Below are 12,008 nucleotides of genomic sequence, written 5' to 3'. Positions count from 1 at the left end.
TGTCTTCCTATGAGGACCTGACCCAATCAGACCCACAGTGTCCCACACTTCCAAGAATTCTCCTACTTTCTCTTACAAAGTATCTTTGGGTTATTTATAAAAATAGATCTAAAGCCAGATATGCTGGTATATACCTATGATCCCAGAACAAAAGAGGCCGAGGCAAGAGGAGCTGGAGGTCCAGGACAGCCTGGCCCACACAATGATGCCTTGTCTCAATCAAATAGGAAAGGAGAGGGAGGAAAGAGAAGGAAAGTTTGGACAATTAGTCATTAAATGAACAACCAGAATACCACTATCAGCTTACTTAAAAACTTAGTCATGGGAACCTCTGCAGTTAAAACTAGGAGGGGCAAGCTAGATAGGATCTCTACAAGGCACAGCATGCATGGAGAATACAAACATTCTAAAGCCTCTTTTTCTCACATATCTATAATCCCAGCATCTGAGTGGTGGAGGCAGGAGAATCAGGAGTTCAAGGCCAGCCTGGGATTTTAAGACCCTATCTTAAAAAAAAAAAAAAAAAAAAAAAAGCCCAGCACTTGGGAAGCAAAAGCAAGTGGAAGTTTGAGGCCAGCCTGGTCTAGAGTGAATTCCAGCCACAGCCACACAGAGAAACACACCCCTTAGTTTCTGCAGGAAAATGTTAGTTTCCAATCCTCAAAACTCCTGCTTAACCAGACAGAAAAATTTGCTCTCTCCCAAGAGATCACAGAGCAGGAATCCTCACGCAGTGAAGTCTCACTGTACAATCCCACCCTCACTCAAGGGTAGGCAGGAACACAGGAGTCTAGAGAAATTTCAGAAACACAGACACACGGCAGCCATGGGTATCGTGATGGCACCTTTCATCTAAGGCCACCAGAGCCACAGCATTTACTGACAAACTTGACAGATAAACTCATGCAAAGGTCAAGGCATAACAACTGATTAGGCCCAGCCAAGGGTACCACCATATTCTTTCCTCAACATTGCAGACCTAGCAGGAACTATCTGGTGTGTATCCTGGGTGGGCCTGTCAGACCCAGACACATATCAGAGCATGACATGAAAGAAGAGTCACTCAGAAATGCTGGGAAGAGAGCATATTCTGCAGTGATCAAAAGAGCTCTGTGGGAATTAAAAACAACTTTCCTAGACTGAGATGGAGAATGATAAAGCTAAGCCACAAAGACAAAGTTGGTTCCACAATCTGAGCACTCAGCCACCCCAGCAGCCCTCCGCACCGCACAGAGGCAGCTGGAGCCCAGGCTCCTATTCCCCACCTTCCCCAGCATCTAGAGCCACCAGCCCCAGGCCTAGGGCATCTTCATTCCTCTCCCAGGCAGGCCGTAATGCTACTTTGAGTGGACAGTGCTTCTTGGCCACCTCTTCAGTGCCTGTCATCATTTGTCACTTGGGTGTCACCTTGCAATACCCAGGAAGCTATTGTGCCACAGGAAATGTAGTATGAGAGGAAGGAGTGCTCAAGGGACTCCATGCACCACCTTCTCTGAAAGGCCTGCTGAGACAGCATGGCCCATGGGCCTCACAGGCTAAAGCATTACCCACTGATCTAGAATCCTCAGCAGCTCCCAAAAAGTAGGAAGAAATGAACGGGAGACTCTCGGCCTTATAAAACCAGGCCTATGCTGGGGCACAGCACAGCTCAAACAGCCAATTCCACCAGGATACAAGACTGAGAGTCCGGCCAACCTCTAATTCCAGCCCCTCTGCTCTCAGTTCAGTCACTGGACAATGCTCTTTGCTGATGCTCATTAAAAGTCTGCAAAGCCCTGTCAAGGGAGACCTGCAGTGGTTATTTTTTACAAACTTTGTATAAATTTAGAATCACAGAAACAATCCCTACTCTTTCCAACAGCTTTTTTTAGGAAAGAAGCAAGAGCAGCTGGCTGGCTTTGGCCTCGACTGCAGTCATCAAGATGAGAGGGCACAGGTCATGAAAGCTTTGCTTTAAGCAGAGGCAGTCTTGGGGAAGGAACCAGAAGTGACCTTTACTAAACATTGACTCCCACTCCTTTAGCCAAACACAGTTAACTCCAGCTGTTTAAGAGGTGCCATTATAGGTGAGACAAATGGCCTTTACTGTGCTGTCCAAAGCCTCAGCTTTCTTCAAATTCCCAAGATTTATGGCTTCTTCCAGGAGCTACACAATCCATCCCCAAGTAAAACCTAACCATGCTCAGAGCTGTGTAAGTAAACAGCTGACTTCAGCCTCCAGACTCCATTCAGCAGCAGCAAGTCTGGTTAGTACCTACCTGCAGAGCAAGTGTTACAGCCAGAGGACTCTAGGTCTCTAAGAAAGTCATGCAGGAAATGGGAAGTGTCTAGGCCCAGAAAGGACAAGGAAAGCCACAGCATCAACCACCTGCTGTTTCCATTCCCCACACCAGCAGGGTGGCCCTCAACTGTAGGCCAAGAAGGTGGGTGCTCAGCAGGATCCCTTAACAGCAGCCACTTGGGGGGGAGGGCTGTCACCTCTAAGGGAAGCCTGGAGTCCATTATTCTTGACAGGTTCCTTCCTTCACTAGAGCACATTTAGCAAGCAAGCAAGCACCAAAAACATACCACACACTTCAAGAACATTATCTTATAATCCAGCACAATGTATTTCAAGTACACACAAGATGAGCCCAGTGCTTTTGTACAAAAATGTTTGTTTTAGTCATCAGTATGCTGCAACAGAGGAGAACTGTTCAGACGCTGCTCCAGAGAGTGGGTGGGGAAGTTGTGGATGGGCCTCCCCACAGCTTATGTCTGCCACTGAGACAACAGCAGAATCAGACAAGTGGTTAATCCTCTGTTACATGTGGCTTCTTTCCCTCCAACACCACCACCACCTTGCTGATCATCTGCTGATCAACCACAGCTTTGGCAAGAGCCAAGAAAAGGGGAGCTTCGGCAGAACCAGATGGATGACCCTTGATCACCCATGAGTGAGATATCCTCTGGGCATCAGCCTGCTCCTGGCCCTTCTGACATTTTATTTGGCCAGCTTCCTCTCCCACTCCAGGCTCTTCCTCATCAACTGGCTCAACATGACTCTGCAGCTCCTTAACTAAACTGGTTTTACTGTGCTGAAAACTTGTGATAAAATCACACCTACCCAGATCACACCTACAATCCTTTCTGAGCACTGGGGCCAAGGGTGAGCAGTGTTAAGACCAAGTCAGAGAAGCCATAAACCCCAATTCCTCCTGACAAAAGACAAAAGAGGAAAGCTGCTGAATTCAATCAGTGTTTATTTTGTCTGAAGAAAGGTGACTCAGCTATTGATTAAGTGATAAAGGTCCTTGATCCAAAAATTGGCTCTGAATATCAGAAGGTCTGGGGCTGGACCAGAAGCTATGCTCACATGTGCTCCATGTTTGCTGATGATAACCCCTCCTAGCTGCACGTAACTATTAAGTCTAGAGTGCTGTCTTTGCCACACACCACTGAAAGAGGCCATCACTGGAATGGAGCATTCATGGGAGTGAGATACACCCCAGATCTGTTGCTGAGGTGGCCTCACCTATGACACTAAGTGCTTTTTCCCCCTCCCAGGTGTCCCAGACACTAGATCACACCCTTACGCTAGCTTTAAAGCACTGCCATTTTCTGTCAAGAGCAAGTACCTAAGGTGCAGGTTGCAGCTGGCACCTTTACAGCTAGCCTTTAGCCAGATAATTCACAGGTGATCCACTGTGACCTCCCTCCATACAGCTGCCTTCAGATTCCAGAGCAGACTCAGCACATGCTCCCCACAGACCTTCTGATCTCCATGCATAACTGCTCCTACACCTAGAACTCAAGTCTTCACCAGTGCAGACACTTACCTGGTATTTTTCCAAACCAGTAGTTCAGCCCTTCTGAAAAACTGTTGCAGACTGACACCAGCCAAGAGCCCTGGAGACCCTACCTACCTGATATACCTCAGCACCAGTCTAGAACATGCCAGTACCCAGGCTGGGGTCAGGCACTGTCAGTCCCAACAAGTAAACATCCCACTCACATCCATCCCTCCTCAGCACAGACCAAGAGCTCAGAATATGTTTCTCAAAATTAACCAGGAAGGTGGGCGGAGAACGGCAGGAGAAAGCAATCAAAGAAAGAGACATGCAGAAGCAGCTAACAACAGTGCACACAGCCACCTCCTGGAAGCTGGAGGCTCCCACCACCGCACTAAGACCGTGGAAGACATCGCATTTGGAGGTTCTGCCAATGGAAAGAACAGGAAGTGTCAACAAAGTTCACGGACACATTAAGATGAGGACATGATCATGTTTATAAAAGGCTGCAGGTTCAGAGTAAACCAGCCGTCTAATGAGGCTGTAATACCAGCAGTGGAAATGCCTTAATAGTTTGGAAAGGCAAAAACTTAGACATCAGATACAAATTCAGGATTGAATCTGGACACCAAAACCACGATCAAACTCAAGCCTGAACTATTATTAACTCTTATGACTGAAGTATTTTTAAACTTGTATTTATGTGTATTGATGTTTTGTCTGTACACCATGTTTGAGTTATTGAAAATTTTAAGCATCCACATGGGTGCTGGGAGTTGGACCTAGGTCCTCTGGAAGGGCAATCAGCACTCAACTGCTAAGCCATCTCTCCAGCCCTCAAGTTTGGGGGTTTTTTGTTTTATTTTAAGATTTATTTATTTATTAAATACAGAATGTTCTGTCTGCATGCCAGAAGAGGGTGCCATATCTCAATGTAGATGGTTTCGAGCCACCATGCAGTTGCTGGGAATTGAACTCATGACCTCTGGAAGAGCAGTCAGTGCTCTCAACCTCTGAGCCATCTCTCCAGTTCTCTGAAGTATTTTTAGCTGAGCAGTTTTGTTTTGTTTTTCTGGAGCTGAGGACCAACCCAGGCCCTTGTGTTTGCTAAGCAAGTGCTGTACCACTGAGCTAAATCCCCATCCCCTGAAGTATTTTTGAAAATTCAGTTATTTATTATTATGGAGGGAACACACATGCAACAGGACACATGTGAAGAACCAAGGATGGCTCTGTGGAGTCAATTCAGTTGGCCCACCGTTACATGGGTTTTGTTTGGGATTGAACTCAGGCCCTCGGGCTCTCTGGCAGATGCTTTTACCCTCTAAGCCATTCACTGGTCCCTGATTGAAGTACTTAGCAGTTGTGTTCAAATACTGACTGTTTCAATCATCCAAAGTGTTATACTGAGTTTGGGATTAAACCCTGCACTGGCCAATTAGCACTAAACAGTACATCAGATGTCCACATCCAAATGGAATCAGGTGATGACCAGGTGCCAACACAGAGGCTCACAAGTGAGAGGAACCACACCCTGAGGTGTCCACAGCAATGCATTCCAGAGCAGATCTGCCTGGCAAAGGCTCTCTGTCATGTGTGGTATCATTCCTAGGTGCCTGTCTCACCCTTGGAAGAGCCCAGGGTGCCCTACAGCACACCACACACATATAACTTTATTGTTTTCTATTACTTGCATTCCTCTCAGTAACACACTGTTCAGGCAAGGGCACAGAAGACAAGAGGAAATGGTGACTGCTCTTGTCAAACAGCCCAGAGACCAGCCAGGACCCAGGAACACACCTCAACCTTCCCACTAACTCCACACCACCTTGTCAGCCACCATGAGGGCTGTCACACAACTTCTACCCAAAGGCACCCCATGTACCTGGCTACAGCGTAACAACAAGGCTGTCTGCCCAAACAAACACCAGAGAAATAATTCCTAAGATTCAGCAAACACCATTATTTTCGGCAGCACAGGAGAATAAAATGCACCAAAAATGTTCTAATCAAAAAAGGGAATGACAGACCCTGAGGACGTGGTGGTGGTTAAGTGCTCTTGCTGCTCTTACAGAGGACTAGAGTTCTGTTTCTAGCAACCATTAGCAGCTTGGGGGGGGGGCTGGGGGGGGGATTAGTGCTTCTTCTGTCTTCCACTGGTACTGAAATGGGTACACACATAAGACAGACAGACAGTCAAAAATATACACATTAAATCCTTTTTTAAAAAAAGAAGTATCATATTTTCAATTACCTTTATTAAACAAGGAGATCTCATAGCATTTCCAGAAGTGCTGGACAGGCGGATCAAGGTTCAATGGCTTTGTTTGTTAGAGACAGGGTTTTTCTGTGTAGCCCTGACTGTTAGACCAGGCTGGCCTCAGACTCACGAAGATCCACCTGCCTCTGCCTCCCAAGTGCTGGAGTTAAAAGGGTATCTACCGGGGGCTGGAGAGATGTCTCAGTGGTTAAGAGCACTGACTGCTCTTCCAAAGGTCCTCAGTTCAATTCCCAGCACCCACATGGTGGCTCACAACCATCTGTAATGAGACCTGATACCCTCTTCTGGTGTGTCTGAAGACAGCTACAGTGTACTCATATATAATAAATAAATAAATCTTTTAAAAAAAAAAAAAAAAAAAAAAAAGGGTATCTACCACCATGCCTGGCAATATTAACAAGTTGAAAAAAGAACGAAGCTGGGTGTCAATGTGTACCTTTAATCCTAGCATTCTGAGGCCGGTTTTTCAAGACAGGGTTGCTCTATGTAGCCCTTGCTGTCCTGGAACTCACTATGTAGACCATGCTGGCCTCAAACTGGCTTCAAATGTCCACCATGTAGAAGGCAGAGGCAGGCAGATCCTTGAGTTGGAGGTCAGCCTGATCTATAAATCAAGTTTCAAACCAGCGAATGTTAAACAGTGTGGGACCCTGTCTCAAAAACAAAAACAACAAAAAGAATTTGAGCTTGCAGGCTGGAGAGATGGCTCAGTGGTTAAGAACACTGACTGCTCTTCCAGAGGTCCTGAGTTTAATTCCCAGCAACCACATGGTGGCTCACAACCATCTATTTGAGACCCAATTCCCTCTTCTGGTATGTCTGAAGACAGTGACTGTGTACTTGCATACATAAAGACTTTTAAAAAAATAAAATAAATTAAAAAAATATGAATTTGCCAGGGGCTATGACACTTGCCTGTAATCCCAGAACATGGGATGGTGAAGTAAAAGGATCAGAAATTCAAGGTCATGCTCGGCTACACTGAGCCCACCTTACATTAGATCCTCCTCAAAAGTAACAGAATGAATGTAAAAAACACACCAGCTGGAATCCAATACCAAATAATCAACCCTGGAAGCATATACATACAAGTAACACTACACAAACTGAGCAGGTTGTATTTACATATTTAAGGATACATAATACACACATATGTAACATAAAGAGAGCAAAGGGAGTACAAGGAGACTTAGAAAGAGGAAATGATGTAACCATATTATAACATCGAAGAATAAAGCTGGGGATATACCGCAGAGGCTGCTCACTTGTCTGACAGGCATAAGGCCACGTTCATCCCTAGCAAGGAAAAAAAGAAAAAGAAAGTCTGGGTTACAGTACCTTTGCTCCTTAATTTACTGCTGTGTGATCTGGAGTAAGTTACTTGAGCTCTCTACCCCTCAAGAGTAAGGATAATGTTAGTGACCGCTGTAAGCCTCCTGCTTCTAATGATCTAGAGCAAATAATTGCTCAAAATTATCGTCCCCTGAGATAAGAGTTGTTATTAACAGACTGTACCTGGGGCAAACAGGAAGGTAGATTCTACGGAGGATATGCAACCACCCATTTCCTCATTGTCACCCTTTAGATAGCACCATCAGAAGCACTGAGAGGCAACGGACAATATGTCCACTCGAATGTCCCTGTCCCCTTACTAACAGCAGTGAACTAACACTTTGGAGCACCTGTTGCTCGTCAGAGCCCACTACAGACAAATGACCCATATGTATCTCTCTCTTACTGGTACAGCCGATGCCACATGCCACAAACAAGAAGTGAGGGCGGGAGAGAAGGGCCAGTCTCCCCACAAAAGCGGTCAGCAGTTCCCCATCCCTGAGGATCCCACTCAGGAGCTGTCCCTTCAACATTTCAGACGATAGGGAGCCTAGCCTACATGAAGACCTCCTCCAAGTGTGTGCAACGCCCCACAGAACCACACTGGTCCAGATGTGCAAAGGCCGACCCAAAAGAGCATAACCCAAAAGCTTGTCCAGTTCTCAGGACCGAGGCGCCCCCCTCGGCCGCAGCGTCTCGGAAGAGCAAGAGGGACCGCGCGCCGTCGCCTTTGCTTCCCCGCGGGGCCCACCCGCTGCACTCAGCGCGGACAGTCCTGGCTACCTCGCCGGCGCAGGCGATCTGAAGGCGCGCTCCGACTCCGCTGTGGAGACACAGGCCCTCGGACCTGAGGCCACGCGGGCACCAAGTTCTGCGAGCGCCCCGGGGGGGATACGCGGCTCGCCCAGCGAGGAGAGATCGCCGGAGTCCCGCGCGCACGACCGCGGACCTCGCTCAAGCCCCCACGGCGCCCCATCCCTCCCGCGGTCCTCTACACTCCTGGCGGCCTAGCGCCCGAATCTCCAGCCCGGGCCGGGCCGCGGCCTAGGTGGCACACGGGCCTCCCCGAGACCCGTCCACGCGCGCTCGCCCCGCCGCAGCCCACTCACCCGAACGTGGTCCCCGCGGCGCCGCCGACCCCACGGCCGCCCCGCCTCCGCCCGCGTCCAGCAACCCTCGGACACCCAAGCGGAAGTGCGGCCCGCGCCTCTCCGACCCACAGCCCGCCGCGCCGCTCGCCGCGCCCCGCGCCGTCCGTCAGCTGCCACCTGTCCAATCAGCGCTCGGCCCGCAGGCCGCGCCGGGGGCGGGGCCATACAGATCACGTTCTCCGGACAGCTTCTCCCTCCGCCCTATCAGAGTCCGGCTTACACGGGGGAGTGGCGGTGAGTCTAGCCAATAACCGCTTCGGGAAGGTGGGTTTATGCAGATACTGTAGCAGAAGGAAAAGGAGGCAGGAGGAAGGGGAGTGACCTTGGGAGAGGCTAGTTTACAAACAGTGAGTCAGGTGGCTGGGCGTGGACGATCCCAGCCTGGCGCTGGGTTAGACCCACCCTTCGGCTCTCGACCCCGCAGACGCTTTTCTCTATTGCTGGGTTTGGAAAAATTGCAAATGTCGCCGCCCGCCTTTGCGTGCCAGTCTTGGCTTAACATACCCTGGGGCCAGTTTACCTGCCCCCACCCCCAGTTGCCTCCCTGGCCGGTTCATCCAGTTTAACACCCTTAGGCGCCCTGTGGTCTGCAGTGGCTCCTGGTTAAACCCAGGATCGCTGGGGACACGACACGCCTGCAGCCTGTTTGGCCTCAGGAAAGCTAACTGACCTCTCTGAACACTCAGTTTTCTGTGTAGCCAGAGCTCCGCAGCCTCCTCATTACATTTAAATGGGGTCTGGTTTGAGACAGGCGGAGCGACATTAACCAAGATGGCTTCTGGCTTACATAGGACTTTGCTGCGGGACACTGGAATTGCAAAGGTAGAATTTGCAGCCTAGCCAGTAGGTTCAGTCCAATGTCAAACCCGAGGGAAGCAATCAAATGACTCTTGTGTTTTACAAACCTTCCCAGAAGCAAGTGAAGTGAGAGCTTCTGTAGGAGTCTGGTCGTTTGAGAGCAGGAAGCCAAGGAGGAAGCAAGACCCCTAGGTCACCCAGAGCCAGCTGCACCTGACATCTGTCCAAGGCTTTCCAGTTACTTGAGCAATTACTTGGGGTTTTTTTGCTAAGCCAGTCTGAGGTTTTGGCAAAGGAGTTCTGAGTTCCCCGAAACCAAGATTTGTAATGTATGACCCATGAACCTTCAAGCACATAATGAAGGATTCTGCCCCAAGGCCACACTTCTTCCTCCAGTAAGGTGGTGCTCGCACACAGGCCCCCCAGCTGCCTCTGTGGCCCACTCTGCAGATGCTCATGCCCTCTGCAAACAGAGTGAGTGCATGGGTCTCTGTGGCCCAGCAGACCCCGTCTGCCTCTCTGGCTCCCACCCCAGGGACAGCCTGCCTTTCTGGTGGCCCCTTCTCAATGGCGCAGGGGAGACGTGCTGGGACTGGAAAAGAGCCCCCTGCATGCTCTGCTCCTAAAGAGAGAGACAGAGGGAGGCGGGCCAGGCTTCCGAAACAAAGGCGTTGCCATGGTTACCTCGGAAGAAAGCAACTCCAGCCCGCTGAGGGCTGATGGAAGGGTGGGGCAGCTGGCCCCCCAGCCAGGACAAGGACGGCTAGCCGGTTGCCACGGAGATAGTCAGGCTGACCAGGTTCAGCATTTTTTTCTGGGGGCCTGGCCAAGACGGGTTCAGAGCCCCTCAAACCCACCACCACCCACACCCTCACCTAAATCTCCAAGATCAGCCCCTATGCAAGGGATAAGCCTCAGTAGGACACAGCTTATCACCTCCTTTTTGACTTTGAGCTACAGGACCCTGCCATCTGGGCAGAATTACCACCCAGGCTGGACTGGGCATCTCTACTCAAATGGTGGAGTGAGTGGGGTGACCTAGGGTGGTCCCTGGGGCTGGGATGGCGTTCCAACCACCTGTCTTCCAGCTCTTGGGGCTGAGGCTAACCTTGAGTTCCTCACCTCCTGCATCTACCTCTCAGTGCTGAGCTGACAGGCGCCCACCACTACTCCTGGCTCTCTGTCCCTTTTAGGGGCTGCTGCTGACTTTCAGCATTCTCAGGTGCAGGGCAGGTGGCTCAGCATCCCTGCCAGCTGGGGAGGGGGCTCCTTCATCTTCACCGGGTGTAGACAGAGGCAGAGTTGGCCATGACAGTGCAGATAGTGAGAGTTATGACCCCCAAGTATCCCATGATGCCCATGTCCCTTCCAGGCCCCCCATTTCAGCAGCCAACCAGGGAGATGTGTGTCACTGCTCTCACTTTATAGGTGTCATATGACTGGGTCTCAACCTGGGGGCAAAGGGCAGGAAGGTCTGACGGGCCAGCAGTCTGGCCATGCCCAGATTCCGGACCAGGGTCTGCCCTGAGTTTCCTGAAGGGACTACGGCTGAGGGCCACAAGATCAGATACCATGTCTCAGGACCACTGAGTAGCTGCAGCTTTGAGTGCTCTTAGCATCTGAGAAATGCCAAAGGACTGTTTGGGGAGTGTGTTCCTTCCTGACAGGCTCCTGGGACACAATGGGATGCCATGTGAGTGCTGCTCCACCACGCATGGTGTAAATAAAAGACACACCCAGTCCCAAGTGCTGAATGAAGGGGGGGGGGTTACAGGATAAATCCTGGAGGCCAAGCCAACTCTGAGGGCAGAGGCTCTCTGACAGAATCCCTCTATCTTCTTGACCAGGGTGAGGACTGCCCCTTCCCCATGGGCAGGCCATCTGCCTGTGTCTCGCAAGACCCACACAAGGCCTCCCTTGACCGCAGCTGGTGCTGTGGGTGGTCACAGCCAAACAGCAACATGAGTGCCATCATTCTGTTCCCCATCCTCACCCCTGAAAGGAAACAGAATGGAGGTGACTGTTCCCCACTCCCAGGGCCAGGCTGACAGCCACCCACCCTCTGCCTTTTACCCACTTCACTCTTACCTCTTTGCCAGAGTGCTATCTCTTCATCTCATCCTGTTTGTAGACCAGCTGGGTCAAGGCGTGGCATCCAGGAACTGGGGTGCCTTGTATGTGGCCCCACCTGGCCCCTGCTGCTGAAGCCAGCCTGAGGCCATCTCCACCCCTGTTCCCAGGCCCCTGGCAGAGCACACGTCCAGCTTCTCAGCCATGCCATGGAATCTTCCGTTAGGACAGGAAGTAGGCTGCCAGTGGGCAGCCTGGCCACAGAGGCCTGGACCAGCTCACGTGGCTCGGCTGATTCTTCCCAGCCAACTTCCAAGTCTCCTCTGCAACGTGACGACGCTGGCTTCCCTGTCGGGGAGGGTGGGTATTTTTAGGTTGAACCCGCCTCGTGAAGAGACAAGTTATCAATAGCAGCAGAAAAGGGCTTTTTTCTTTTTCCCCCTATGGCTTTGGGACACAAACATGCTGCACCCATTAAACTCTGCCAAGAGGAAGCAGGAAAAGCGGTGTTTCCCAATAAACTTTTCACCCCAAAGTTCTCTCCGTGTGACGACAAGCCCAAGTCGTCCCAGGCCGACCCCAACATTCCTTCCTCTTCTGGGAAGC

General features: G+C 50.5%; 1 protein-coding gene across 3 annotated transcripts in view; it reads right to left on the bottom strand.

The window, feature by feature from the left end:
* Positions 1-11,483, bottom strand: part of OSBPL2 (oxysterol binding protein like 2) — a 42,606-nt gene extending 31,123 nt beyond the window's left edge. For 2 of the 3 annotated variants that reach the window (XM_080924890.1, XM_080924892.1), the window contains exon 1: positions 8,493-8,627. The gene's annotated coding sequence lies outside the window, so the exon portion shown is untranslated. Of the gene's footprint in view, positions 1-8,492; positions 8,628-11,420 lie in introns of those variants that run through there. The other variant, XM_080924891.1, reaches the window with a different exon arrangement.
* Positions 11,484-12,008: the final 525 nt, after the last annotated feature.

The sequence above is a fragment of the Micromys minutus genome (genome assembly GCF_963924665.1).
Source record: "Micromys minutus genome assembly, chromosome: 11".
In the NCBI taxonomy this organism is placed as follows: Eukaryota; Metazoa; Chordata; class Mammalia; order Rodentia; family Muridae; genus Micromys; species Micromys minutus.
The sequence above is the reverse complement of the archived record's forward strand: the minus strand, read 5'-3'. Positions and strand labels throughout refer to the sequence as shown.